This window comes from Pavona decussata, unplaced genomic scaffold (assembly GCF_977016875.1).
Source record: "Pavona decussata unplaced genomic scaffold, jaPavDecu1.1 SCAFFOLD_146, whole genome shotgun sequence".
Lineage (NCBI taxonomy): Eukaryota > Metazoa > Cnidaria > Anthozoa > Scleractinia > Agariciidae > Pavona > Pavona decussata.
The window spans coordinates 286,927-312,818 of NW_028145559.1; the positions used below are offsets into that span (position 1 = coordinate 286,927).

At 38.5% G+C, this 25,892-nt stretch overlaps 1 pseudogene; it reads left to right on the top strand.

Moving 5' to 3' along the window:
- The first annotated feature begins 4,356 nt into the window (after positions 1-4,356).
- LOC146466286 (uncharacterized) lies at positions 4,357-18,418 on the top strand (annotated as a pseudogene).
- Positions 18,419-25,892: the final 7,474 nt, after the last annotated feature.

Genomic DNA, 25,892 nt, shown 5'->3' on the forward strand with positions numbered 1-25,892 from the left:
AGAATTTTCAGGAAAATTATGTTTATGGTGTACATTGGTAACAGATTCTGAGTCAGACTCTGATGATAATTAATCTAATATAGTGATATAAAATGGTCAAATCATATTGTGTTAAACAAAAGAAAGAAACTGAATGTATTGAGCCTGCAGGTTACAAGGAAGCCAAAAATGGTCGGCTCATGTTCTTCTGTACATGTGCTGAATGTGGGATAACTAAAACCAAATTTGTTAAAAAACAGGGAAACTAGTTAGCCCCTCTGAAGGGGGGGGCATAATGGATACTTTAGCATCAACTGGTGCTGATATGTTAATTCAACATGGTATTCCATGGTTGGGAAAGAAAGCTGTTGAAATGGGTCGATATTATGGTTCTGAAGCACTTAGAAACCCTAAATTGCAGAAAAAAGCTATTGATTATGCTATCTCTAAAGCAACTCCTTTTGTTCAAAAGACTGGATCAGAGATGTTAGACAAATTATCAACCAAAGTAAGGCCAAAAAGAAGGTACAAAACTGACCGAAAAGAACTTGATGGTGGTAATTTAGATACAATTTTGGAACAACTCGGTACACCAGGTAAGGTTGCATCGAAGTCAATGGATGTTGTTGGAACATTAATTCCATCAACAAAGGAAGTCTTTGATAGATACAAATCCGGTGACATTGCCAAAAGTGCATTTAGCACAGATACTGGTATATTGTCGAGTCAATTTTGGTCTGGCAAGGCTGGAAAAAAGACATTAGAAAAATACAAAAATTATCCATGTGAAAGCATGGTAAAAATTGGGAGCAAATTTCACAACACACCGAGTTGTGACAGTTATAAATCCATTGGTTGGCACCCACCAAATTGGGATGAATATGAAAAAGGAATCAAAGGACGACCCAAAAGCGGTGGTTCAATTGATATACACAAAATGATTGGTAAGCTCCCAAAGCCCAAAGCTGGGTGGGTATTACCTGGTCATAAATACACTGGTCCATACAATGATTTGGAAAATCAAGTCAAATATAACCCCAAAACAGGGCAAATACTGGAAATATATGATAAACCAACAGGCAAAACAGATGCAATAGCCATGCAACATGATGTTGATTATTCAGTTTGCAAAGATGATAAAAAATGTAAATTAAAAGCTGACAAAAAGATGGTAAAGTCATTGGATGCTGTTCCATATTCCGAACGACAATGGGGACATTGGTTGGCAAGAAATACAATAAATACAAAACAGAAACTGGGTCTTGGGGTTCCAAAAAACGTCAAAAGCCGTCGGGTAAAGAGGAAAACTGGCAAGAAGAATTAGCTAATGAGTTGCATAAACCCATAAGACGTAACTTTACTCGGCGGCGTGTTATTGTAAATAATATTGATGAAATATGGGCTGCTGATCTTGTTGAAATGCAACAATTCAGTAAATGGAATAAAGGTAATAGGTATCTTCTCACGACTATAGACGTTTTCAGCAAATACGGCTGGATTGTTCCATTAAAAAATAAAAAAGGTGAGACCATAACGAAAGCATTTGAAAGCATATTCAAAGAGGGTCGAAAACCAAAGTATCTGTGGACTGATAAAGGCTCAGAGTTCTACAACAAACATTTCAAAGACTTGCTCAGTAAGCAAAAAATTAAACTTTATTCGACTGAAAATGAAGAAAAGTCCTCAGTGGTGGAAAGGTGGAACCGAACGATTAAAAATAAAATGTGGAAACGATTCACTGCTCAAGGCAATACAATGTATCTGGATATTTTGCCTAAAATATTGAAGCAGTATAATAACACTAAACACAGTTCAATAAAAATGACACCGACAGAGGCATCTAAGAAAAAGAATGAAGGAACTGTTTACTTCAATCTATTTGGCAATTTGAAACCAGTATCAAACAAGCCAAAATTCCGAATTGGTGACAAGGTTCGAATATCAAAGTACAAAAGAAAAGTGTTCGATCGGGGTTATACACCCAATTTCACAGAAGAGGTCTTCATTATCGATAAAATACAATACACGAATCCGATCACATATAAACTGAGAGATCTCAATAATGAAGAAATTAAAGGGAGTTTTTATGAACCAGAATTATTGAAAGCTGAACAGGAGTTATTCAGAATCGATAAAGTTATTAGGAGAGATTACAAGAAGAAACAAGCTTTGGTAAAGTGGAAAGGATACAGTGATACCTTTAATACTTGGATCCCAATCAAGGATTTAGTCGATGTGTAATCATTCTATCATACAGTGATACCTTTAATACTTGGATCCCAATCAAGGATTTAGTCGATGTATAATCATTCTATCATACAGTCACGGTTTCACGAGTATTCGATAGCGAGTCGATTCAATAAAAAAATCTATTGTTGGATGCAAAATAAATGATATTCCTTACCTCAAAAAGCGTCTACAAACATCAGAACGATGAAAGTGGAGAAATAAATGTTCAAAAATCCCAAAACAGGAGCCATAAACATTAAAATACAACCTCTTCGCAAAATGGCAACAAAATGGCCGACACGTGTGTTAAACAAACTAGTGTCCAGTCCGCTTTGGGTTGTGTGCATGAAAGCGCATGCGTGTTAATCCAAATCAAGCAATATTACGCAATATACAGAAAAATAGCACCACAAGTGTAAAAATTTCAGAACTGAGTGTAATATATAGGTAATCGGGCCATTATTATATTAGTTCACAAACTTTGGTGAAGCTTTAGGGTGGTGTCAGCTGGCCCCTGACTGAAACCTGTTTAACGGCTTGTGCAGATGGTGAATTACTGAGTAGTGTGGGATGTCTTCCAGTGGACGGTACCTCCAGGGTGAGCCCGCTCAGGCCCTACTGGTTTACAGCGGGGTGCTCAGAGTTCTTTCCCGAACTCAACCTCCCTCTGTCCCAGAGGTAAACTGGGAAATGGACAGCCGCCTTGTCAGCGGCGGGAAAAAGACCTGGCTGGGGCCAGGCAAGTAAACAGCCAACCGAGCACCCCACGTTCAGGGTTTTTGTCCATTTTCGTGACAAGTCACACAACGTCACGCGTGACAGTAACGGCATCCAGTCACACAACAACCATAATGATTATTTTTTTATCCAAATTGGTGTTCAAAAATATTGTATTCATCATTCAAATCAGCGATTGATGAGTTGGTTGGATTTAATCGATGATTGTTTGTGAGTTTGGTGTCATTTATGAAAAACCTAAATTTAGGTTTTAGGTCAAAAGCTAAATTTAGGTTTTTAGGTTTTTAGGTTTTTGAAAACCGAGGATAAAAATTTAGCGTCTCCGTTGCAGGAGTTTTAGGTTTTTGACGTCTCCGTTGCAGGAGTTAGGGATGAATTCAAAGGCTGTATAAGAAGGATTTGTATGGGTTATGGTGAATTTGTATAGGATTTGGGGTCGGGTAAAATATTGGATTATAAGGGTTTGTATGGGGTTGGGTAAAATATTGGATTTATAAGGATTTGTATGGGATTTTTTATCATTTTTTGAAACGTGGGTTGATACCCTCATATATCTAACTACTTTGATTGGCCTAGCGGCCATAATATATGCAAGAAATGACGACCATAAATTGTCGGCTGGTTATTCTTAGACATTGAAATCAGTAAGATCTAGCAATATTTCTTAATTGTTTTTAATAAAGCAATTATCCACTTGCGCTTGTTAGATGTGAGATGACTATAGCCAACTATCTATCATCTCATATCCAATGCGCGCCCGTGGAATAATTGTTAAATGTTTGACAGAATTATTTGTGTTTTAGTAAGAATTTACGGTAGGGGACAACTTGTGATGTCTATCATACATTTCATGCATCTCATTAGCGTTTATTTCTGGACATCACTTCACTTATGTCAGAGAATAAATTCAAGAATTCAAAAAAAAAAATGCTGAAATGGTGAAACGGCATGCGTATGACTCAATGGGTCTGTGGTGCCTTTATTTTTAATTAGGGATACAAATCCTTTATTTTTATTTAAGCATAAATATTGGAGTACAAACAGGCGCGAATTCAATGTCTGGGTCCACCACGTGCATTAACACGATAAACAAGACGTGAAAGACATCGAGGCTGAGCATTTTGTACGATTACCACAGAAAACAAAACTTCTTCTAAGGAACGGGGTATTAGAAAATTTAGTGAGTATAACGTCCAGGCAACTTATTTCAACCGTATATTTTAGCTTATTTTCTTTTGGTAGCCTTTTCTAGTACTTGTGTGAGCCCAAGGTTAACACACGCGTACCGATTTATTGGGCCGAATTTTGTTTGGCCGATTTAGCCTGAGTTGATTTACGCATAACGATTTATCACATTAAGAAAGTGAATAAGTGGACGAAAATCGACCCGGTTTATAAAAGTTTATCGCAATGGAACTGCTTGTATACTGTAAACCTTGCTAAAAATGAAATCTGTCAAAGAGCAGCAGAATTTATAAATCGAACAGATCTGAGAAAAAAAAAAAGCTCAGGCCGACAATTTGCAGTGCGCATATGAATGAGCCGACTAATCGGAACGATTATATTCCTTTGCTGAAAAAATTTCCGTTTTTCCAAGGATCTCTAAGTTGTTCACAGTTCCCAGTGTTAACGACATATTTGCCTTCTTCTATTCCTGTGTGGCGAACGATTTAAGTCACGATTCCGTTTTTCATTACATTTTAATCTCAATTCTGCGAAAAGATTCCATTACTTAACTGTTGGGTGCCCCGGTTTAAATTTCATCGCTTTCCAGCAGACTGCAGCAAAACATGTAACGTGGGATCCGTTTGCAGACACGTCATATCAACGAAAGAAATTTAATTAAAAGCTCGCAAAAAATATTTTTTAGGCGCAAGGATTATAACACTTTCGCGTTAAAATTAACGCCGCAAGCGAAACAGAAGTAATGCCAGAACGGATTCTATTACATTGGAATGCCCCGAGTTGTTTGACGTCCCGTGGAGAAACCAGGCAAATTGCCTGGTATCTCCAAGGGGTGCCGAGGTCTTATTTTCGTTGCTAAGAACCTCTGGCTCGTTATGGTACCACTTGGAAGACGGCTAATCATGTTATATATAGATGAAGCTGAATTTGAGACAGTCGGATGTGAGCGCTAGCCGAAAGGGATGTACTTATTATGGTCTAGGGGCCAGTTCATCTCTCCCTCCCTGGCTTGTCGTCAGACAAGTTATCGGACTGAGTGGCAAGATCATCCCCGCTGGCATAAGAGACCTTTGGTGCATGGGGTCAGGCTTGTGCCAGGACGGTTGTATTATTTCACAATAAAAAGTAGAGAGATTAACCCTTTAAGCCCTAACAGTGATCAGCATCAAATTTCTCCTGGTAAAATTAATGTTTATTCAATCCCTGAGGTCATGAGAATTAAGGATACGATCACCCAAGATGAATTCTCTTGATATTTTAATAACTTCTACTCAGTCGGCTTTTATAAGAAAAATATAGGGACAAGACAGGAGAGTTTGTCCTTTGATATTAGGGCTTAAAGGGTGAAAACATGACGTTTCCGCGACAACATGTCACCATTATTTTGTTTATTATTATTACTATTATTATTTTAGTAACAGGATGATCACATTGACTTTCAGGCCTTCTTTGCGATGAGAAGTCAGCGCGCCGTCAGTGGCAGCGATTGATCGATGGAACGGTATCGGCTCACTTTGCTGGGGAGCGAATCTGGCGAACCACAGCGGCGCCGCTAGAAAGTTCTCTTCTGACAGGAAACAACTTAAAGATCTCAGTAAGTCTTGAACAATCGTGTTTTATTCAGTTAGAGTTTGTACTTCTCTTTCACATATCGCTAAGTAATCAAAGTGTTTAGTTAAGGCCATGTTTCTGCCGGCAATTTTTTTCGTCTGCTGTTCAGCTGTGTTGTTGTGTTTAACTAGATTCAGTGAACTTTATTCAGGGATTCGGGGCCACCTAAAATGCACAATCGACTTAAATAAACTGGTTTACTCCAGTTCTTATTATGTTCTTTCTTTTCACTGTCATGTTTGCTTTAGAGCCGGAGAGCAAGATATTTTCGTATTAGCCTGATGTTATTATTCTAGCTATGAAATTGTTGGTTTCAAGAACCATCGCTTTATCAAATTTTTGGCCATTTCAGTTAAAAGAATATTTGTTTCATTACAAAAAAAAACTTACCTTGAGCATTTCATTTCAAAGCGCCCTTTGAACAGCGCAGTGCATACGACATTATAGAACGGTATCGGCTGACTTTGCTGGGGAGCGAATCTGGCGAACCACAGCGGCGCCGCTAGAAAGTTCTCTTCTGACAGGGAAACAACTTAAAGGTCTCAGTAAGTCTTGAACAATCGTGTTTTATTCAGTTAGAGTTTGTATTTCTCTTTCACATATCGCTAAGTAATCAAAGTGTTTAGTTAAGGCCATGTTTTTGCCGGCAATATTTTTGGTCTGCTGTTCAGCTGTGTTGTTGTGTTTAACTAGATTCAGTGAACTTTATTCAGGGATTCGGGGCCACCTAAAATGCACAATCGACTTAAATAAACTGGTTTACTCCAGTTCTTATTATGTTCTTTCTTTTCACTGTCATGTTTGCTTTAGAGCCGGAGAGCAAGATATTTTCGTATTAGCCTGATGTTATTATTCTAGCTATGAAATTGTTCGTTTCAAGAACCATCGCTTAATCAAATTTTTGGCCATTTCAGTTAAAAGAATATTTGTTTCATTACAAAAAAAAACTTACCTTGAGCATTTCATTTCAAAGCGCCCTTTGAACAGCGCAGTGGATACGACATTATAGAACGGTATCGGCTGACTTTGCTGGTGAGCGAATCTGGCGAACCACAGCGGCGCCGCTAGAAAGTTCTCTTCTGACAGGGAAACAACTTAAAGGTCTCAGTAAGTCTTGAACAATCGTGTTTTATTCAGTTAGAGTTTGTATTTCTCTTTCACATATCGCTAAGTAATCAAAGTGTTTAGTTAAGGCCATGTTTTTGCCGGCAATATTTTTGGTCTGCTGTTCAGCTGTGTTGTTGTGTTTAACTAGATTCAGTGAACTTTATTCAGGGATTCGGGGCCACCTAAAATGCACAATCGACTTAAATAAACTGGTTTACTCCAGTTCTTATTATGTTCTTTCTTTTCACTGTCATGTTTGCTTTAGAGCCGGAGAGCAAGATATTTTCGTATTAGCCTGATGTTATTATTCTAGCTATGAAATTGTTCGTTTCAAGAACCATCGCTTAATCAAATTTTTGGCCATTTCAGTTAAAAGAATATTTGTTTCATTACAAAAAAAAACTTACCTTGAGCATTTCATTTCAAAGCGCCCTTTGAACAGCGCAGTGGATACGACATTATAGAACGGTATCGGCTGACTTTGCTGGGGAGCGAATCTGGCGAACCACAGCGGCGCCGCTAGAAAGTTCTCTTCTGACAGGGAAACAACTTAAAGGTCTCAGTAAGTCTTGAACAATCGTGTTTTATTCAGTTAGAGTTTGTATTTCTCTTTCACATATCGCTAAGTAATCAAAGTGTTTAGTTAAGGCCATGTTTTTGCCGGCAATATTTTTGGTCTGCTGTTCAGCTGTGTTGTTGTGTTTAACTAGATTCAGTGAACTTTATTCAGGGATTCGGGGCCACCTAAAATGCACAATCGACTTAAATGAACTGGTTTACTCCAGTTCTAATTATGTTCTTTCTTTTCACTGTCATGTTTGCTTTAGAGCCGGAGAACGAAATATTTTCGTATTAGCCTGATCTTATTATCTAGCTGTGAAGTTGTTCGTTTCAAGAACCATCGCTTAATTAACTTGTGTTTTGATGTGTTGTTATTGTCGCACTTCTTTGTGTCAAAACGTCCATTCAGTTAAATACCGTAAGTTAAGTTTACCTAGCTAATCAACACAATCAGACTTTCCGCGAATGTCTTAGTTACTTTCTAGAATTGCGTGAAAATTTTGCCTAGCCCGTCGCTCGAGATGCTCGCATTTGTCAAAACTAATTATATGACGAGTTGTTGTCAAAATGATGTTTTTTCTCATTTGAAGTTGAATTGTTCAGTTCAGAGAAATCAAATTTTGGGCCATTTTAGTTAAAAGAATATTTCTTTCATTACAAAAAAAAACTTAGCTTGAGCATTTCATTTCAAAGCGCCCTTTGAACAGCGCAGTGCATACGACATTATAGAACACGCTCAATGTTTGGAGGTCAAAAACCTGCTTAATTTTCGAAGTTTACGGCCTAAAAAATTCTTTAGTAGACAGATCTAAGTTGGTTTCATACTTATTCAACCGTGCGTTAGTAAGATATCAGCCGTTCTTGCAATCAACAGCCCTAATTCTTACTTAGCGTGCTGGTTGATCATTAACTATTATGACATGTGTGACCTGAAAAAACTAACTTTGAGGCCAGGGCGTGAATCCCTATAAAGTGATGGTAAAAGTTTCCGGCAAAGTTCTTTTCTAAACAAATTAACTCTTTGAGTGAGATAAAAAATGAACTACGACGTCGATCTGTACGGATGCCAAGGCTTGGGTAGAATGAACAATCACATACATTGAGCGTTTTTTTTTTTTTTTTGATTAAACAAAATTAAAATAATGAAAAGATTCCCTCGTCGTTAAGTGACTTTATAGACTAATCACAAGTGTGTTTTTTCCTCTAGCTTTTCATATATTTGATCATTGCCTGATCATTTTGTTGAAATAAACAACGAGATATTTCTCTATTCGTTATATGAGGTTCACTACGTACGCATGCCCAAACCTCAAGACGTACCACTTGGAAGACGGCTAATCATGTTATATATAGATGAAGCTGAATTTGAGACAGTCGGATGTGAGCGCTAGCCGAAAGGGATGTACTTATTATGGTCTAGGGGCCAGTTCATCTCTCCCTCCCTGGCTTGTCGTCAGACAAGTTATCGGACTGAGTGGCAAGATCATCCCCGCTGGCATAAGAGACCTTTGGTGCATGGGGTCAGGCTTGTGCCAGGACGGTTGTATTATTTCACAATAAAAAGTAGAGAGATTAACCCTTTAAGCCCTAACAGTGATCAGCATCAAATTTCTCCTGGTAAAATTAATGTTTATTCAATCCCTGAGGTCATGAGAATTAAGGATACGATCACCCAAGATGAATTCTCTTGATATTTTAATAACTTCTACCCAGTCGGCTTTTATAAGAAAAATATAGGGACAAGACAGGAGAGTTTGTCCTTTGATATTAGGGCTTAAAGGGTGAAAACATGACGTTTCCGCGACAACATGTCACCATTATTTTGTTTATTATTATTACTATTATTATTTTAGTAACAGGATGATCACATTGACTTTCAGGCCTTCTTTGCGATGAGAAGTCAGCGCGCCGTCAGTGGCAGCGATTGATCGATGGAACGGTATCGGCTGACTTTGCTGGGGAGCGAATCTGGCGAACCACAGCGGCGCCGCTAGAAAGTTCTCTTCTGACAGGAAACAACTTAAAGATCTCAGTAAGTCTTGAACAATCGTGTTTTATTCAGTTAGAGTTTGTACTTCTCTTTCACATATCGCTAAGTAATCAAAGTGTTTAGTTAAGGCCATGTTTCTGCCGGCAATTTTTTTCGTCTGCTGTTCAGCTGTGTTGTTGTGTTTAACTAAATTCAGTGAACTTTATTCAGGGATTCGGGGCCACCTAAAATGCACAATCGACTTAAATAAACTGGTTTACTCCAGTTCTTATTATGTTCTTTCTTTTCACTGTCATGTTTGCTTTAGAGCCGGAGAGCAAGATATTTTCGTATTAGCCTGATGTTATTATTCTAGCTATGAAATTGTTCGTTTCAAGAACCATCGCTTAATCAAATTTTTGGCCATTTCAGTTAAAAGAATATTTGTTTCATTACAAAAAAAAACTTACCTTGAGCATTTCATTTCAAAGCGCCCTTTGAACAGCGCAGTGGATACGACATTATAGAACGGTATCGGCTGACTTTGCTGGGGAGCGAATCTGGCGAACCACAGCGGCGCCGCTAGAAAGTTCTCTTCTGACAGGGAAACAACTTAAAGGTCTCAGTAAGTCTTGAACAATCGTGTTTTATTCAGTTAGAGTTTGTATTTCTCTTTCACATATCGCTAAGTAATCAAAGTGTTTAGTTAAGGCCATGTTTTTGCCGGCAATATTTTTGGTCTGCTGTTCAGCTGTGTTGTTGTGTTTAACTAGATTCAGTGAACTTTATTCAGGGATTCGGGGCCACCTAAAATGCACAATCGACTTAAATAAACTGGTTTACTCCAGTTCTTATTATGTTCTTTCTTTTCACTGTCATGTTTGCTTTAGAGCCGGAGAGCAAGATATTTTCGTATTAGCCTGATGTTATTATTCTAGCTATGAAATTGTTCGTTTCAAGAACCATCGCTTAATCAAATTTTTGGCCATTTCAGTTAAAAGAATATTTGTTTCATTACAAAAAAAAACTTACCTTGAGCATTTCATTTCAAAGCGCCCTTTGAACAGCGCAGTGGATACGACATTATAGAACGGTATCGGCTGACTTTGCTGGGGAGCGAATCTGGCGAACCACAGCGGCGCCGCTAGAAAGTTCTCTTCTGACAGGGAAACAACTTAAAGGTCTCAGTAAGTCTTGAACAATCGTGTTTTATTCAGTTAGAGTTTGTATTTCTCTTTCACATATCGCTAAGTAATCAAAGTGTTTAGTTAAGGCCATGTTTTTGCCGGCAATATTTTTGGTCTGCTGTTCAGCTGTGTTGTTGTGTTTAACTAGATTCAGTGAACTTTATTCAGGGATTCGGGGCCACCTAAAATGCACAATCGACTTAAATGAACTGGTTTACTCCAGTTCTAATTATGTTCTTTCTTTTCACTGTCATGTTTGCTTTAGAGCCGGAGAACGAAATATTTTCGTATTAGCCTGATCTTATTATCTAGCTGTGAAGTTGTTCGTTTCAAGAACCATCGCTTAATTAACTTGTGTTTTGATGTGTTGTTATTGTCGCACTTCTTTGTGTCAAAACGTCCATTCAGTTAAATACCGTAAGTTAAGTTTACCTAGCTAATCAACACAATCAGACTTTCCGCGAATGTCTTAGTTACTTTCTAGAATTGCGTGAAAATTTTGCCTAGCCCGTCGCTCGAGATGCTCGCATTTGTCAAAACTAATTATATGACGAGTTGTTGTCAAAATGATGTTTTTTCTCATTTGAAGTTGAATTGTTCAGTTCAGAGAAATCAAATTTTGGGCCATTTTAGTTAAAAGAATATTTCTTTCATTACAAAAAAAAACTTAGCTTGAGCATTTCATTTCAAAGCGCCCTTTGAACAGCGCAGTGCATACGACATTATAGAACACGCTCAATGTTTGGAGGTCAAAAACCTGCTTAATTTTCGAAGTTTACGGCCTAAAAAATTCTTTAGTAGACAGATCTAAGTTGGTTTCATACTTATTCAACCGTGCGTTAGTAAGATATCAGCCGTTCTTGCAATCAACAGCCCTAATTCTTACTTAGCGTGCTGGTTGATCATTAACTATTATGACATGTGTGACCTGAAAAAACTAACTTTGAGGCCAGGGCGTGAATCCCTATAAAGTGATGGTAAAAGTTTCCGGCAAAGTTCTTTTCTAAACAAATTAACTCTTTGAGTGAGATAAAAAATGAACTACGACGTCGATCTGTACGGATGCCAAGGCTTGGGTAGAATGAACAATCACATACATTGAGCGTTTTTTTTTTTTTTTTGATTAAACAAAATTAAAATAATGAAAAGATTCCCTCGTCGTTAAGTGACTTTATAGACTAATCACAAGTGTGTTTTTTCCTCTAGCTTTTCATATATTTGATCATTGCCTGATCATTTTGTTGAAATAAACAACGAGATATTTCTCTATTCGTTATATGAGGTTCACTACGTACGCATGCCCAAACCTCAAGACGTACCACTTGGAAGACGGCTAATCATGTTATATATAGATGAAGCTGAATTTGAGACAGTCGGATGTGAGCGCTAGCCGAAAGGGATGTACTTATTATGGTCTAGGGGCCAGTTCATCTCTCCCTCCCTGGCTTGTCGTCAGACAAGTTATCGGACTGAGTGGCAAGATCATCCCCGCTGGCATAAGAGACCTTTGGTGCATGGGGTCAGGCTTGTGCCAGGACGGTTGTATTATTTCACAATAAAAAGTAGAGAGATTAACCCTTTAAGCCCTAACAGTGATCAGCATCAAATTTCTCCTGGTAAAATTAATGTTTATTCAATCCCTGAGGTCATGAGAATTAAGGATACGATCACCCAAGATGAATTCTCTTGATATTTTAATAACTTCTACCCAGTCGGCTTTTATAAGAAAAATATAGGGACAAGACAGGAGAGTTTGTCCTTTGATATTAGGGCTTAAAGGGTGAAAACATGACGTTTCCGCGACAACATGTCACCATTATTTTGTTTATTATTATTACTATTATTATTTTAGTAACAGGATGATCACATTGACTTTCAGGCCTTCTTTGCGATGAGAAGTCAGCGCGCCGTCAGTGGCAGCGATTGATCGATGGAACGGTATCGGCTGACTTTGCTGGGGAGCGAATCTGGCGAACCACAGCGGCGCCGCTAGAAAGTTCTCTTCTGACAGGAAACAACTTAAAGATCTCAGTAAGTCTTGAACAATCGTGTTTTATTCAGTTAGAGTTTGTACTTCTCTTTCACATATCGCTAAGTAATCAAAGTGTTTAGTTAAGGCCATGTTTCTGCCGGCAATTTTTTTCGTCTGCTGTTCAGCTGTGTTGTTGTGTTTAACTAAATTCAGTGAACTTTATTCAGGGATTCGGGGCCACCTAAAATGCACAATCGACTTAAATAAACTGGTTTACTCCAGTTCTTATTATGTTCTTTCTTTTCACTGTCATGTTTGCTTTAGAGCCGGAGAGCAAGATATTTTCGTATTAGCCTGATGTTATTATTCTAGCTATGAAATTGTTCGTTTCAAGAACCATCGCTTAATCAAATTTTTGGCCATTTCAGTTAAAAGAATATTTGTTTCATTACAAAAAAAAACTTACCTTGAGCATTTCATTTCAAAGCGCCCTTTGAACAGCGCAGTGCATACGACATTATAGAACGGTATCGGCTCACTTTGCTGGGGAGCGAATCTGGCGAACCACAGCGGCGCCGCTAGAAAGTTCTCTTCTGACAGGGAAACAACTTAAAGGTCTCAGTAAGTCTTGAACAATCGTGTTTTATTCAGTTAGAGTTTGTATTTCTCTTTCACATATCGCTAAGTAATCAAAGTGTTTAGTTAAGGCCATGTTTTTGCCGGCAATATTTTTGGTCTGCTGTTCAGCTGTGTTGTTTTGTTTAACTAGATTCAGTGAACTTTATTCAGGGATTCGGGGCCACCGAAAATGCACAATCGACTTAAATGAACTGGTTTACTCCAGTTCTTATTATGTTGTTTCTTTTCACTGTCATGTTTGCTTTAGAGCCGGAGAACGAAATATTTTCGTATTAGCCTGATGTTATTATCTAGCTGTGAAGTTGTTCGTTTCAAGAACCATCGCGTAATTAACTTGTGTTTTGATGTGTTGTTATTGTCGCACTTCTTTGTGTCAAAACGTCCATTCAGTTAAATACCGTAAGTTAAGTTTACCTAGCTAATCAACACAATCAGACTTTCCGCGAATGTCTTAGTTACTTTCTAGAATTGCGTGAAAATTTTGCCTAGCCCGTCGCTCGAGATGCTCGCATTTGTCAAAACTAATTATATGACGAGTTGTTGTCAAAATGATGTTTTTTCTCATTTGAAGTTGAATTGTTCAGTTCAGAGAAATCAAATTTTGGGCCATTTTAGTTAGAAGAATATTTCTTTCATTACAAAAAAAAACTTCAAAGCGCCCTTTGAACAGCGCAGTGCATACGACATTATAGAACACGCTCAATGTTTGGAGGTCAAAAACCTGCTTAATTTTCGAAGTTTACGGCCTAAAAAAATTCTTTAGTAGACAGATCTAAGTTGGTTTCATACTTATCCAACCGTGCGTTAGTAAGATATCAGCCGTTCTTGCAATCAACAGCCCTAATTCTTACTTAGCGTGCTGGTTGATCATTAACTATTATGACATGTGTGACCTGAAAAAACTAATTTCGAGGCCAGGGCGTGAATCCCTATAAAGTGATGGTAAAAGTTTCCGGCAAAGTTCTTTTCTAAACAAATTAACTCTTTGAGTGAGATAAAAAATGAACTACGACGTCGATCTGTACGGATGCCAAGGCTTGGGTAGAATGAACAATCACATACATTGAGCGTTTTTTTTTTTTTTATTAAACAAAATTAAAATAATGAAAAGATTCCCTCGTCGTTAAGTGACTTTATAGACTAATCACAAGTGTGTTTTTTCCCCCTAGCTTTTCATATTTTTGATCATTGCCTGATCATTTTGTTGAAATAAACAACGAGATATTTCTCTATTCGTTATATGAGGTTCACTACGTACGCATGCCCAAACCTCAAGACGTACCACTTGGAAGACGGCTAATCATGTTATATATAGATGAAGCTGAATTTGAGACAGTCGGATGTGAGCGCTAGCCGAAAGGGATGTACTTATTATGGTCTAGGGGCCAGTTCATCTCTCCCTCCCTGGCTTGTCGTCAGACAAGTTATCGGACTGAGTGGCAAGATCATCCCCGCTGGCATAAGAGACCTTTGGTGCATGCATCACGAGCCAGAGATAACCGGAAGTTGAAAAATGTGCCCTAGCCTGTTGCTAAGGAGTGACGTCATACTCCTGCTCTGAACCCATCATCATACTACGTTTGCGGTTTGGGACTCCAACAGAGTTTTCGCAACTAATTTATCGCCGCATGGCTTTTCGTACAATCTCCCGTTGAGACGGCCTGATCATTTTGGGGGTGGGATTTGCCTTTTTTGACAATTTAGGAGGTTAGATTTCATGTAATTCTAGTCAAGATCATTTTCGCGCTCCGTCTTCAAGGATCGGTACACTGAGGCTTACGCTGAGGCTTTCGACATTCGTCGACTTCATCTAGCTAGCGACCCGGTAAGACCGTGGTATTTGATGAATTCTCTGGTATGTGGCGGTCAGCCGATCAAATTTATGGCCAGGTGCCCTTTGGTAGCGAGTTTTTCCAACAGAATTCGCCTCTGTGAAGATCTCCGATATCCAAAATGGCGGGGACTTGGATCAGAGAGCTTTCAGAGGAGAAGTCGTTCCCGTTGCCTCGTTATTCGGCATTTTGTGCGCAGTTCTGAGGAAAACTGTGAAACCGAGTGAACGTGTTAGCTACGCTTCGTTGAAGCCGTGAACGCTATCGAGATCGGAACAGAAAAGCAAAACCCTTCGAGACGAAGCGCAAACCGACTGCTCACCGCCCTCAACGAGTGCAAAGGCAAAATCAGAGGAATTTCCGGACGACGTAGTGTGGACCTTGATCAGCGATGTTCGCGAAAAGTACCAGCTGCCGCTTGCATCAGCAATCGCTGGTCAGGTCCACAATCCCGAAGTGGCTACAATGTTAAGCGACTTAGCGGAAAAATTGGTCGAAAAAAGTGGTCCAAAACAAGCATTTGAGGTCATGCTTGGGGACAGTGCTCCTGATTTTTTCCAGTCACTTCGTGTCCCTGACTGGACCTTACTGTATTTTAAACTGCAGTCCAGAATACCGGACCAAGAATTAAGGTTGGCAAACGCTATTGAGCCTGACTAGGCAGGGCCGAACTGGGGTAAGTGATTACCTTTATCTTTTTATTGTGCTAGAATAGGTATAATATATATTCTTGCTTTGTAAAACGTATTTTACTTTTTTTTTCTTAAAGAGAAACTGAGGGAGGGGTTCACAGGGTTGAGTCTTGACACTCATTATAATGATCTGTTGATAATAAGAATTAGTGACTGGTCCAATGAGTCTTTTCTGTCCCATCCCTTAGGGATGAAAGAAGGAAAATAATTTCATGATTTGCATATTCCGCAGGGTTTCGATCAAGGGTACTGTAATTAATTATTGTGGGGTTTAAACTGTGTTATAAAATGAGCCAGGATAAAGTAAAACCGTTAATTTTAAAATTAAATAAAATTTTTGCTTGTAAGTTATTCTTTGTAATTGTACGATTTGCCTATGAAAGCTTATGGTGGAAATTAGCAACATTAATGGGCTAGTTGCACTGTACCCCACAGTGAAGATAAATCAACAATAGCCTCCATTTCGCACGAAAATATGCTCAGATATTTGTCCGCAGACATTATCTGTTCTGAGAAGTGGACAGTTTTCCTGAGAGTGAAGCTCGAGGAAAACTGTGAGTTTCTAGGAGCAGATAATGTCCAAGGACAAATATCTAAGCATATTTTTAAAGCCAAATGGAGGCTATTGTGGTTACATGTATTATCCTTCAAATATTTTTCGCAACATGAAGCAACGAGCTTGAGTATTTGAACATTTCGTTTAAGAACAGTTTACCGTTAAACCTTTAGAGCGTATTTTGTTTTCTGATACTGCTGTATCGACCAGCAGGTTTATCTCTCTTTCCGTCACAAAAGCAAACCGTTCCCCCATCTTGACATTAATTGTGATTGTAAACAAAACGTGCCTTGAAGTTTTTGAAATTGGGGAATATCACTTGGGGAATATCATCGGATATTTCCCAGTTTTAGCTGGGGTATATTTGGTCACATGAGGCGTTTAGACCAATCGCGGGCGAGCGGAAATATTTAAATCTATCAATCAATAAACTTTATTTACCCTTGAATTTACAGTGTAGCACTGAAGTGCTAATATCTTTAATGGATTATAATTTCTGTTATACGCCCATGGCAGCAGCTGCTACTGATTTGACTGGCTGGTGTCTGAAACCAGTCAAGTGAGACCTTACAGTAGGTGTTCTGCTCAGTACATGGGCTTGACTTCAGCCACCTTAATCTTGTTTACATGCAGAGTAGAATAGTTATTAATTGGTGCAAAATGAGAAGAAGCATGAATATTCAGTATGTGCAATTGTCAACTGAAACATGTGCCTCCCTTTTGGAGATTTTAGGTGAAATCAGTGCAGCTCAAACTAATTAATAAGAGCATTTTATTATAAAAAGAACGTCGTGCATAAAGCGAATTGCGTTATTACATTACAAAAGAATAAATATAGTATAGTAAAATTACAGCTTGTCAACTTAATCGGGACTGGGCATTATATTTAAAATTATTTTAAATTTACATTTTCAGATTTTCAAATTACTCCGAATTTACAGCCTACAGTACAATAATTGTAGGCTGTAAATTTCAATTTTTTTTTCGATATTTAAAAATTATTCGATATGATAAAAAGTTCACCACAAAAAATCAATGGTATTGTTATTGATTTCACAGTTAATGTTTAGTTTGGTTGTTTATTAAGATTACAACACTGATGTCCCAATCCTGCTAAACAAAAATCAAATCAAGGCTGTGAGGAAAATGGTTTTTGGGATAGTAAGAAATGCAATGGGCATCAGACCCCTGCCAGAAGGTGCTCCTCGTGGCTTTCAAGTCAGCCCGTCTGCTGCTGTTGCCTGGGCTGCGAGGGAGACAAGGTTACATCAACCCCACCAAAACACCCTGGAAGTCAACCTTAAACTTGACGGAAGACTTTTCTTTGGTAGGTGTGAAGTTTTCTTGTTGCAGGGATTTAAACGTTATTTAAAATTTTCTCAGTTATCTCTTATGGTATTATGCTTATGTCCTTTTTCTAGTAATTTGCATGGAATGGGTACTTCTTGTGCAAAAGAAGGGTTTCTCTAAACTATCATTTTACACACCATTCTTGCAAAAATGTAAGGGCTTTGCAGGGTTTTCAAAATGAAAAAAAGTACCAGGAGGAAATGTGAAAGTAGCCGGAGGACAATTGCACCGCGTTAGCGGTGCCGTGCGGCGAAAGCTGCACGGGGGAAGGGTGTGGGAGGGGGAAACCCCCTCCCGCTGGGGGGGTCACAGCAAATAGTTAAATTTTGCATACCCAGAGATGCATTCTCAATCTGGTGCATTTTAAGGGCAAAAAAGTGTTTGTTTGGAGGTCATTGTAAAATGAATTATAAACAAGAGTTTTCTTCAAAATATCACTCAGATATAACAATTATTATAACAATTGGAATTAAAATCTGGGCAAAAATATCCACGTCCGTAATCAGCTACGTTATTGACATAAATTCATACTTTGGAGACAAAAAGTACCCGGCACAAACGCTAAAAGTAGCCGGTGACTTGCGTCGGGCGTCGGGCGTCGGGTGCTATTGAAAACCCTGGCTTTGAGCATTTTAAGGTAGTAATAACTTAAATCCCAATGCATTAGTAATGTATTCACATGCTGTACCCCACCACAGGCAGGCAATAAGTCATGATTGGCATTGTACCAGTGAATGTTCACCATGCATCTAGTGAAAGCTGCAAAAGTGTCTATCCAATTACAATTGCCAATTGCAAAGAAAACAGGTGAGAGTAATATGAACTGATGATAGTTTCCTGTTTAAAGGGCATGCCATTCACAGTTTATCCAAGATGAAAATTATTATTTCGAGTCGCATATGTCAATTTAGGTAATTGTTGTATATCCTTTTGGTTCACCCAGATAGAAGTCCTGGCATTGATATGTGCCTGAGTGCTTCTGGGATATGCAACATGAAAATTATTATTTCGAGTCGCACATGTCAATGTAGGTAATTGTTGTATATCCTTTTTGGTTCACCCAGATAGAAGTCCTGGCATTGATATGTGCCTGAGCGCTTCAGGGATATGCAACATGAAAATTATTATTTCGAGTCGCACATGTCAATGTAGGTAATTGTTGTATATCCTTTTTGGTTCACCCAGATAGAAGTCCTGGCATTGATATGTGCCTGAGCGCTTCAGGGATATGCAACATGAAAATTATTATTTCGAGTCGCATATGTCAATGTAGGTAATTGCTGTATAATTTATCCTTTTTGGTTCACCCAGATAGAAGTCCTGGCATTGATATGTGCCTGAGCGCTTCTGGGATATGCAACATGAAAATTATTATTTCGAGTCGCACATGTCAATGTAGGTAATTGTTGTATATCCTTTTTGGTTCACCCAGATAGAAGTCCTGACATTGATATGTGCCTGAGTGCTTCTGGGATATGCAACATGAAAATTATTATTTCGAGTCGCACATGTCAATGTAGGCAATTGTATTATATCCTTTTTGGTTCACCCAGATAGAAGTCCTGGCATTGATATGTGCCTGAGCGCTTCAGGGATATGCAACATGAAAATTATTATTTCGAGTCGCACATGTCAATGTAGGTAATTGTTGTATATCCTTTTTGGTTCACCCAGATAGAAGTCCTGGCATTGATATGTGCCTGAGCGCTTCAGGGATATGCAACATGAAAATTATTATTTCGAGTCGCACATGTCAATGTAGTTAATTGTTGTATATCCTTTTTGGTTCACCCAGATAGAAGTCCTGGCATTGATATGTGCCTGAGTGCTTCTGGGATATGCAACATGAAAATTATTATTTCGAGTCGCACATGTCAATGTAGGTAATTGTTGTATATCCTTTTGGTTCACCCAGATAGAAGTCCTGGCATTGATATGTGCCTGAGTGCTTCTGGGATATGCAACATGAGAATTATTTCGAGTCGCACATGTCAATGTAGGTAATTGTTGTATATCCTTTTTGGTTCACCCAGGTAGAAGTCCTGGTATTGATATGTGCCTGAGTGCTTCTGGGATATGCAATATTAACGAGTTTTTGAGAAAGATGATAATCTAGGCCAGGGTTGTATATCCCATCTGGTTCACCCAGGTAGAAGTCCTGGCATTTATGCTTGCCTGAGTGCTTTTGGGATATGAAACGTGATTAAATTGACCCTGCAGATGTTGAGAATGAGAGATTAAGTAAGTGTGACCTTTTTCTAGTTCACCAAGCTAAGGTCTATGTAAACTGGTTGCAGGGTAGTGAACTTGATCAGAATCAATAATTATTGTTATTGTTCTATGGCTTGTGGAAATCTAGGCTATTACTGTATACCCCATTTGGTTCAGCCGAGTAGATGCAATGGCCTTGATGTGTGCTTTCCGGGTATGCAACATTTACAGTGTTTTGAGATGTCTTTGAAAGTCTCCCATAAAATTAATGTTGTATATTCTTTCTGGTTCACCCAAATAGGACTTTCTGGCATTGTCTATGTCTTGTCAAATTTTGTCTCTGTTTTGAATAATAAGGCAGCAGTTCAACTGTGTTTCTAAGCAGTTTAAATGTTGAGACAGGTGTTGAGCATTATCTTTAAACTATGAAGCAACGTATTGCATGAGAATTATGTATTATTCAGGAGTGTCACAGGAAATGTCGGAAATAGAAATTCCTTGTTCTCCTATCAAGAATCGAAGCCGGCTTAGATTTTTCGATTACTAGTTCGGATGCTCTACCACTGAGCTACAGGAGACTCGTGGGAGCTAAGGCCATTAAACTAGGTTTATTAGACAAACGTCCTGCCTACTGCTTAGATTTGAATGTCAATGTGTGGCATATGTGCAATGGAATAGATGTGACGGAGTATTTAAAGCCCGGTCAATGAATGAGAATGAGGGCTGTTGTCGTCATTGCCGTGTGTAGTTCCAGCTTCATAAATGCTCTGTCACTGAACTATCAAGCAACTCTCTGCTATTGTCTCCTTTATTGTGTGACGTCCCAGTCTCACAAACCGTTTGTCAAGAAGTGTGTAGTATCCTGGCAACAATGAGTTGGGGTGGTCACCCAATGATACCCCCTGAAAAGACTGAAGTCGACTTAAGGTTGTGATTTGTCTGGGAAAAAAAGGCGAGCTGGGGTAACCAACCCTCGGGGAGTCCGCCACAAATCACACTGGCGGTTAGACTTCAGTCTCAGGATAATACCCTTGCACTATCAAGTAAGCAAGGGGGGGACCAGGGAACCTGAGAATATCACAGTCGTTGACTTTCTATATTTTAAAAGTGAACGTTAAGCTATTTAAAAGACTAACCGATATATAAATTTCCAACAAATAACATCTACATTACTACCAGTAAGGGGAATATTCATTTCAAACGGTAAACTTAATTCGTACTGGATTATATCCCTACGAGTCACAGAGGCGTATTATCCAAGAACGTTATCCAGAAATAGATTACTTCGAACTTGGTGAACAGAAAGAGATACTCATCCAAAGAGGGCGGAAGGGTCGTTTCAAAGACGTTTCGCGAAGAAAAAAAATGCGATTGCCCGAAACGCGATATTAAAGTGAACTTAGAAAACGTTCAAATTCGCCGCCTTTTTTGTTCACCACTTGACAAAGTCTTCTCTCGATTGTTCTCGGATGGCTTAGATAAGCAACACGTGACTCCAGTTTCGTCTCAGCAGGCAATTGTCGACGCTTTGTGTTAGACAAGCTCTCTTTAGCCGATGACATTGCAAATAAAACACAAAGACCGACAACAAGATACCAACACTCACTATTTTCCCTCACACTTCGTTTGCAACACTTAAGCTTTGGTTCCTGAATAGGGAGCCCGACAGACGTCATATGACGTAGGGAAATCGGCATGGATAGACAGTAAAAATGGAGGGTGTCGAAAATAGCGTTAGCTGTAAATCGAAACATTTTTCGCGGAAATGGATGCTGTGTAGATACAGGTGAATAAAATAATTTATAATAATAATTAAAGAAATGCAAGGGAAATTTAATGAGATTAATAGTACTCTTCCGCATCCTTTCGGCTCATACGCACTAAATCACGTTCACATGCACGCATTTTCTGGCACCTGAGTATACATTTTAACCGTAGTACAGACGCAGACGATCTTAGCCAGTCTAAGAAAAATTAACTCAACACTAAAGAAAATGAAATTACAATAAAGAATAGTATGAATAGTCCTTCTGCAATCGGTTAAAAATATCGAAAAATGGCTTTTATGGTCGCTACATACACACATGTACACTCGGTCTGGCAGCTTGCGCTTAAGTTTGTTTCATTTACAGCGTATATCCTTTTTGGCCTATAACGTATTAACCGCAACTTACATCAGACAAAGATCGCACTTTATTTTATTTCTTTTCCTGCAAAGCAAACGGACTATAAATTGGTAGTTTCACGGATAGAAAAAATCAAATGATTCTTGAAATTGAAATGTAAAACTCCTTCAACCCTCTTCTTTTCCCTTTTTTTCGATGTGAAACCGCTTTTCAAACTTAAAGAGGTTGTGATTTAACTGATGTTCGAACACTTCGGTTTTAAAGCCTGTATACATGAGTTCTCCCGCCGCTGTCCCCCACCCGTATTGAAAGGCCGAGAAGCCCCTTGGGTCGAGGTTGGCAGTTGAGTGTCGTAAAACGAAAACCAAAGCCGAAAACAGACGCAGCATTACGATGAGCCACTCAGAACAAGAAGCAAATTCATGTAAAGGGAGTAACACCCGAGAAAACGCTTGCCGTTTATGGAGAGTACTCGTTGTTTACAACGGGCTGTTCTTGTCTGTTACCATCGTTTTGAATTCAAGTAGGGGTCTCCAGTGCTAAGACCCTAAACAATAAAACCCACTCCACAAGCGATGGCTGAAGGATTATTTAGTCTCTAAACGGGTTAACTGGTGGTCTTATTTTATGTCCCCATCCCGTCCCCCTTCTCTAGCTATTAATAAACGATTTAAACTTACTTTTATGTATTTCTTTTGCTTGTCCCTGAGTACCACAAATGTCCAGAAATGCACCTCACCCCGAATTTGGGTACTTTACATTAGACAGACCTTTTTGTCAGTTTTCATATTATTTCTAATTAAAAACTGAATTATTGTATAATACAATTCGAGTGATTTGATTGGCCTAGCGGCCATAATATATGCAAGAAATGACGACCATAAATTGTGGGCTGGTTATTCTTAGACATTGAAATCAGTAAGATCTAGCAATATTTCTTAATTGTTTTTAATAAAGCAATTATCCACTTGCGCTTGTTAGATGTGAGATGACTATAGCCAACTATCTATCATCTCATATCCAATGCGCGCCCGTGGAATAATTGTTAAATGTTTGACAGAATTATTTGTGTTTTAGTAAGAATTTACGGTAGGGGACAACTTGTGATGTCTATCATACATTTCATGCATCTCATTAGCGTTTATTTCTGGACATCACTTCACTTATGTCAGAGAATAAATTCAAGAATTAAAAAAAAAAATGCTAAAAAGGTGAAACGGCATGCGTATGACTCAATAGGTCTGTGGTGCCTTTATTTTTATTTAGGGATAAAAATCCTTTATTTTTATTTAAGCATAAATATTGGAGTACAAACAGGCGCGAATTCAATGTCTGGGTCCACCACGTGCATTAACACGATAAACAAGACGTGAAAGACATCGAGGCTCAACATTTTGTACGATTACCACAGAAAACAAAACTTCTTCTAAGGAACGGGGTATTAGAAAATTTAGTGAGCAACTTATTTCAACCGTATATTTTAGCTTATTTTCTTTTGGTAGCCTTTTCTAGTACTTGTGTGAGCCCAAGGTTAACACACGCGTACCGATTTATTGGGCCGAATTTTGTTTGGCCGATTTAGCCTGAGTTGATTTACGCATAACGATTTATCACATAAGAAAGTGAATAAGTGGACGAAAATCGACCCGGTTTATAAAACTTTATCGCAATGGAACTGCTTGTATACTGTAAACCTTGCTCAAAATGAAATCTGTCAAAGAGCAGCAGAATTTATAAATCGAACAGATCTGAGAAAAAAAAAAAGCTCAGGCCGACAATTTGCAGTGCGCATATGAATGAGCCGACTAATCGGAACGATTATATTCCTTTGCTGAAAAAATTTCCCTTTTTCCAAGGATCTCTAAGTTGTTCACAGTTCCCAGTGTTAACGACATATTTGCCTTCTTCTATTCCTGTGTGGCGAACGATTTAAGTCACGATTCCGTTTTTCATTACATTTTAATCTCAATTCTACGAAAAGATTCCATTACTAAACTGTTGGGTGCCCCCGTTTAAATTTCATCGCTTTCCAGCAGACTGCAGCAAAACATGTAACGTGGGATCCGTTTGCAGACACGTCATATCAACGAAAGAAATTTAATTAAAAGCTCGCAAAAAAATATTTTTTAGGCGCAAGGATTATTAAAATTAACGCCGCAAGCGAAACAGAAGTAATGCCAGAACGGATTCTATTCCATTGGAATGCTCCGAGTTGTTTGACGTCCCGTGGAGAAACCAGGCAAATTGCCTGGTATCTCCAAGGGGTGCCGAGGTCTTGTTTTCGTTGCTAAGAACCTCTGGCTCGTTATGACTAACCTCAAAACGTAAGAAATCTAACTCCCAAACGTAAGAATTGCTAACCCCCAAACGTAAGAAATACTAACCCCAAAACGTAAGAAATCTAACCCCCAAACGTAAGAATTACTAACCCCATAACGTAAGAAATCTAACTCCCAAAGGTAAGAATTACTAACCCCCCAACGTAAGAATTACTAACTTCAAAACGTAAGAAATATAACCCCCAAACGTAAGAATTATACACCCCCAAACGTAAGAATTATTAATTCCAAAACGTAAGCAATCTAACCCCCAAACGTAAGAATTACTAACCCCGAAACGTAAGAATTACTAACCCCAAAACGTAAGAAATCTAACCCTAAAAAGTTAAAATTACTAACCCCCAAAGGTAAGAAATACTAACCCCAAAAGGTAAGAAATCTAACCCCCAAACGTAAGAATTACTAACCCCCAAACGTAAGAATTACTAACCCCAAAACGTAAGAAGTCTAACGCCCAAACGTAAGAATTACTAACCCCAAAACGTAAGAAATCTAACCCCCAAACGTAAGAATTACTAACCCCCAAACGAAAGAATTACTAACCCCAAAACGTAAGAAATCTAACCCCCAAACGTAAGAATTACTAACCCCCAAACGTAAGAATTACTAACCCCAAAACATCTAATCCCCAAACGTAAGGATTATTAACCCCCGAACGTAAGAATTACTAACCCGAAAACGTAAGAAATCTAATCCCCAAACGTAAGAATTACTAACCCCAAAACGTCTAATCCCCAAACGTAAGGATTATTCACCCCCAAACGTAACAATTACTAACTCGAAAACGTAAGAATTACATACCCCCAATTGTAAGAATTACTAATCCCAAACGTAAGAATTATTAACCCCAAAACGTAAGAATTCTAACCCCAAAACGTAACAATTACTAACCTTTAAACGTAAGAATTACTAACCCCAAAACGTAAGAAATCTAACCCCCAAACGTAAGAATTACTAACCCCCAAAGGTAAGAATTACTAACCCCAAAAACTAAGAAATCTAATCCCCAAAGGTAAGAATTACTAGCCCCAAAACGTAAGAATTACTAACCCCCAAACGTAAGAATTACTAACCCCAAAACGTAAGAAGTCTAACGCCCAAACGTAAGAATTACTAACCCCAAAACGTAAGAAATCTAACCCCCAAACGTAAGAATTACTAACCCCCAAACGAAAGAATTACTAACCCCAAAACGTAACAAATCTAACCCGCAAACGTAAGAATTACTAACCCCAAAACCTCTAATCCCCAAACGTAAGGATTATTAACCCCCGAACGTAAGAATTACTAACCCGAAAACGTAAGAAATCTAATCCCCAAACGTAAGAATTACTAACCCCAAAACGTCTAATCCCCAAACGTAAGGATTATTAACCCCCAAACGTAAGAATTACTAACTCGAAAACGTAAGAATTACTAACCCCCAATTGTAAGAATTACTAATCCCAAAACATAAGAAATCTAATCCCCAAACGTGAGAATTACTAACCCCCACACGTAAGAATTACTAACCCCAAAACTTAAGAACTCTAACCCCCAAACGTAAGAATTACTAACCCAAAAACGTAAGAATTACTAACCTCCAAACGTAAGAATTACTAACCCAAAA